Consider the following 6,000-nt stretch of genomic DNA (forward strand, 5'->3'; position numbering starts at 1 on the left):
TGCAGGTTTGTATACATGTGCCATGTTGGTGTGCTGCACCCATTAACTCCTCATTTACGTTAGGTATTTCTCCTAATGCTATCCCTCCGCCAACCCCCCACCCCATGACAGGCTGTGGTGTGTGATATTCCCAACCCAGTGTTCAAATGTTCTCGTTGTTCAATTCCCACCTGTGAGTGAGAACATGCAGTGTTTGGTTTTCTGTCCTTGCGATAGTTTGCTCAGAATGATGGTTTCCAGCTTCATCCATGTCCCTACAAAGGACATGAACTCATCCTTTTTACAGCTGCATAGTATTCCATGGTGTATATGTGCCACATTTTCTTAATCTAATCTATCATTGATGGACACTTGGGTTGATTGCAAGTCTTTGCTATTGTGAATAGTGCCACAATAAACATATGTGTGCATGTCTTTATAGCAGCATGATTTATAATCCTTTGTGTATATACCCAGTAATGGAATTGCTGGGTCAAATGGTATTTCTAGTTTGAGATGCTTGAGGAATCACCACACTGTCTTCCACAATGGTTGAACTACTTTACAGTCCCACCAACAGTGTAAAAGCCTTCCTATTTCTCCACATCCTCTCCAGCACCTATTGTTTCCTGACTTTTTAATGATCGCCATTCTAACTGGTGTGAGATGGCATCTCATTGTGGTTTTGATTTGCATTTCTCTGATGACCAGTGATGATGAGCCTTTTTTCATGTGTGTGTTGGCTGAATAAAGGTCTTCTTTTGAAAAGTGTCTGTTCATATCCTTTGCCCATGTTTTGATGGGGCTGTTCGATTTTTTCTTGTAAATTTGTTAAAGTCTTCGTTGATTCTGGATATTAGACCTTTGTCAGATGAGTAGATTGCAAAAATTTCCTCCCATTCTGTAGGTTGCCTGTTCACTCTGATGGTAGTTTCTTTTGCTGTGCAGAAGCTCTTTAGTTTAATTAGATCCCATTTGTCTATCTTGGCTTTTGTTGCCACTGCTTTTGGTGTTTTAGTCATGAAGTCCTTGCCCATGCCTATGTCCTGAATGGTATTGCCTAGGTTTTCTTCTGGGTTTTCATGGTTTTACATATCACATTTAAGTCTTTAATCCATCTTGAATTAATTTTTGTATAAGGTGTAAGGAAGGGATCCAGTTTCAGCTTTCTACATATGGCTAGCCAGTTTTCCCAGCACCATTTATTAAATAGGAAATCATTTCCCCATTTCTTGTTTTAGTCAGGTTTGTCAAAGATCAGACGGTTTTAGATGTGTGGTGGTATTTCTGAGGCCTCTGTTCTATTCCATTCCTCTATGTTTCTGTTTTGGTACCAGTACCATGCTGTTTTGGTTACTGTAGCCTTGTAGTATAGTTGGAAGTCGGGTAGCATGATTCCTCCAGCTTTGTTGTTTTTGCTTAGGATTGGCTTGGCAATACAGGCTCTTTTTTGGTTCCATATGAACTTTAAAGTAGTTTGTTTCCAATTCTGTGAAGAAAGTCATTGGTAGCTTGATGGGGATGGCATTGAATCTATAAATTACCTTGGGGAGTATGGCCATTTTCACAATAGTGATTCTTCCTATCCATGAGCATGGAATGTTCTTCCATTTGTTTGTATCCTCTTTTATTTCATTGAGCAGTGGTTTGTAGTTCTCCTTGAAGAGGTCCTTCACATCCCTTGTGAATTGGATTCTTAGATATTTTATTCTCTTTGTAGCAATTGTGAATGGGAGTTCACTCATGATTTAGCTCTCTGTCTGTTACTGGTGTATAGGAATGCTTGTGATTTTTGCAGATTGATTTTGTATCCTGAGACTTTGCTGAAGTTACTTATCAGATTAAGGAGATTTTGGGCTGAGATGATGGGGTTTTCTAAATATAAATCATGTCGTCTGCAAACAGGGAGAATTTGACTTTCTCTTTTCCTAATTGAATATTTATTTCTCTTTATTTCTTTATTTCTTTCTCTTGCCTGATTGCCCTGGCCAGAACTTCCAGCACTATGTTGAATAGGAGTGGTGAGAGAGGGCATCCCCGTCTTGTGCCAGTTTTCAAAGGGAATGCTTCCAGTTTTTGCATATTCAGTAAGATATTGGCTGTGCGTCTGTCATAAATAGCTCTTATTATTTTGAGATACGTCCCATCAATACCAAATTTATTGAGAGTTTTTAGCACGAAGCGCTGTTGAATTTTGTCAAGGGCCTTTTCTAAATCTATTGAGATAATCATGTGGTTTTTGTCTTTGGTTCTGTTTATCTGATGGATTATATCTATTGATTTGCGTATGTTAAACCAGCATTGCATCCCAGGGATGAAGCCAACTTGATCTTGGTGGATAAGCTTTTTGATGTGCTGCTGGATTCGGTTTGCCAGTATTTTATTGAGGATTTTCGCATCGATGTTCATCAGGGATATTGGTCTAAAATTCTCTTTTTTTGTTGTGTCTCTGACAGGCTTTGGTATCAGGATGAAGCTGGCCTCATTAAATGAGTTAGGGAGGATTCCCTCTTTTCCTATTGTTTGGAATAGTTTCAGAAGGAATGGTACCACTTCCTCTTTGTACCTCTAGTAGAATTCAGCTGTGAATCCTGGACTTTTTTTGGTTGGTAGCTATTAATTATTGCCTCAATTTCAGAGTCTGTTGTTGGTCTATTCAGGGGTTCAGCATCTTTCTGGTTTAGTCTTGGGAGGGTGTATGTGTCCAGGAATTTATCCATTTCTTCTAGATTTTCTAATTTATTTGCATAGAGGCATTTATATTATTCTCTGAGGGTAATTTGTATTTCTGTGGGATCGGTGGTGATATCCCCTTTATCATTTTTTATTGAGTCTATTTGATTCTTCTCTCTTTTCTTCTTTATTAGTCTTGCTAGTGGTCTATCAGTTTTGTTGATCTTTTCAGAAAACCAGCTCCTGGATTCATTGATTTTTTGAAGGGTGTTTTGTGTCTCTATTTCCTTCAGTTCTGCTCTGATCTTATTTCCTGACTTCTGCTAGCTTTGGGATGTGTTTGCTCTTGCTTCTCTAGTTCTTTTAATAGTGATATTAGGGTGTCGATTTTGGATCTTTGCTGCTTTCTCTTGTGGGCATTTAGTGCTATAAATTTCCCTCTACACACTGCTTTGTATGTGTGCCAGAGATTCTGGTATGTTGTGTCTTTGTTCTCATTGGTTTCAAAGAACATCTTTATTTCTACCTTCATTTCGTTATGTACCCAGTAGTCATTCAGGAGCAGGTTGTTCAGTTTCTATGTAGTTGTGCAGTTTTGAGTGAGTTTCTTAATCCTGAGTTCTAATTTGATTGCACTGTGGTCTGAGAGATAGTTTGTTGTGATTTGTGTTCTTTTACATTTGCTGAGGAGAAGCACTTCTTACATTTCTGATGTGAAAACTGTTTAAACACTATGGCATCCTAGTTTAATAATTACATATTGAGTGGTCCAAACAGACCATAAATTTTTCCGAAAGCAATATTCATATCACACACATTGAAGTTATTTTCGACTGGATATTATACGATGCTGCTTATTTAGGCAAGATAGGGTTTTCTTTTAATATTGCAATGTGTGATGTACTAAAGAACGTTTATGTTGAAGCTTTAAAAAGACAGAAATAAGAGAAACCCAAACACATTCTGACTGGCTTTAAAAGTAAGAATAAATAGTCCTTCCAAAGCATCATAAAATGGATATAACAGCAAAAAAAAAAAAAAAAATGGGTAGAAATGTTATCGTTGTTTATTCTTTGTTTCCTCAAGGGGAAAAAATAGCACTTTTATCATGGTTGGGACATAACTTCTAAAGAAAAACAAGTTTAGAGCTTTCTATGTATTTTCTATTTCTTTCTTTAGACAATATTACCACGTGGTCTGGTCTAATGCAGCTGTGACACATACACACACACACACATCACCGACCAGGATAGGCTGTGCTATTGCTTTTGCTTCTTAGTGTGAATATTGAAAGGCCAGCTCTTTGGACACTGGCTTCCTGTACGTCCTGCTGTGTTTCCTGCTTGAATGCACAAGCCTTATTGCACCGAGTATGTTTTGCAGAAATATACCTTGATATGCCACATAATTCCCATACACATTTGCGGGCCTGCACTCATTATCTATTGAAAACAATCTGACCGAAAAGTGACAGTCTCGATTGCGATTTTCATTTGATCTTACAAATTATTTCCAAGGGCCACGGTGTTGGCACATTTGTAACTCCTGTGTCTCCTTCACCCTCTACAACAGACTTAGCCCCACCTTTTCATGGAAAAGCACAAGACCCTCAAATCATTGTGTTGTCCTAATGGCTTTCAAAGAATTACTTCCTTCGAAGTTATTTTCCTCTTTTTTTAACTTACATTTCTAAAGCTAGAGTCAGGATAGTTGATTCTGGTGCTGAAAAAAAATCAGTTAATAACGATTTTTATAAACTTCTACACATTTCTTTTGTGTAGGGTTGGTGTCGTGGAATATTGTGCATTTGGAGGTTAGAAAGAAAGTGGTTCACTTTTTTTTTTTTGAGGCAGGATTTCACTCTGTTGCCCAGGCTGGAGTGCAGTGGTGCGATCTCGGCTCACTGCAACCACCGCCTCCCGGGTTCAAGTGATTCTCCTGCCTCAGCCTCCCAAGTAGCTGGGATTACAGGCACGTGCCACCACGCCCAGTAAATTTTTGTATTTTTAGTAGAAATGGGGTTTCACCATGTTGGCCAGGCTGGTCTCCAACTCCTGACCTCAGGTGATCTGCCTGCCTCGGCCTCCCAAAGTGCTGGTATTACAGGTGAGAGCCAACACGCCTGGCTGGTTCACATTTTAAATATGTTACTTTTTAACCAAATGATTTGGGGCAAGTTTCTCCTGTTTTTCTTTTTTTTTTGAAATAGAGTTTCATTCTTGTTGCCCAGGGTGGAGTTCAATGGCGCGATCTCAGCTCACCACAACCTCCGCCTCCCAGGTTCAAGCGATTCTCCTGCCTCAGCTTCCCTAGTAGCTGGGATTACAGGCATGCGCCACCATGCCCAGCTAATTTCATGTTTTTAGTAGAGACGGGGTTTCTCCATGTTGGTGAGGCTGGTCTCAAACTCCCGACGTCAGGTGATCCGCCCGCCTTGGCCTCCCAAAGTGCTGGGATTACAGGCATGAGCCACTGTGCCCGGCCATTTCTCCCCTTTTTCACATGTGTTTTCTCAGCTATAAAATATTATTTATCCCTGTAGATCTCTATTCACCTCGAAAGTCAAGATAAAACTTTCCATTTGCTTCCCAGTATATATTTGGACATTTTGCCATACTGAACTTACCCATGCCTGTTTTTCAGTGTGTTCATTTGTATTACTTTGGAGAAGCTATTATCTTGCCATCCTCTTTGTTGTCTTCTGATTTCTACTCCCTATTTTTCATTGAGATTTTCTTCTGCCCTCAGGTAGTACATGCTCATCCATCTCCATTGTATATCAATAGGCCTTTGAAAATAATCCTAGCTGTAAATCCTGACGATTAAATAATTCAGAATTATTTCCTCATCTGCATCATCCTGATATATATTCCTATGTTGCCCACACTGTGTTCAGTGGTAGAAACACATGCTAAATTATGCATGTACATTTTCTTTTTTCTTTTTTTTTTTAGACAGAGTATCACTCTGTTGCCCAGGCTGGAGTGCACTGGCACGATCTTGGCTCACTGCAACCTCTGCCTCCTGGCTTCAAGCGATTCTGCTGCGTCAGCCTCCCAAGTAGCTGGGATTACAGGTGTCCACCACCATGCCTGGCCAATTTTTGTATTTTTACTAGAGACGGGGTTTCATTTGTGGGCTGGGCTGATTTCAAATTCTTGACCTCGTTATCTGCCCTCCTCGGACTCCCAAAGTTCATTTTCCAGTCACTATTTATGCATTCTTCAATCATACTGCTTTTCTCAGCATATACATACATAAAATGTTTTCTGTGCATGAAGCCTTATTCTAGGCACTGGGTATAGACTAAAAACAAAAAAAAAATAGGATAATCTATTCCCCTGCCCC

The sequence above is a fragment of the Symphalangus syndactylus genome, chromosome Y (assembly GCF_028878055.3).
Source record: "Symphalangus syndactylus isolate Jambi chromosome Y, NHGRI_mSymSyn1-v2.1_pri, whole genome shotgun sequence".
NCBI classification, from domain to species: Eukaryota; Metazoa; Chordata; class Mammalia; order Primates; family Hylobatidae; genus Symphalangus; species Symphalangus syndactylus.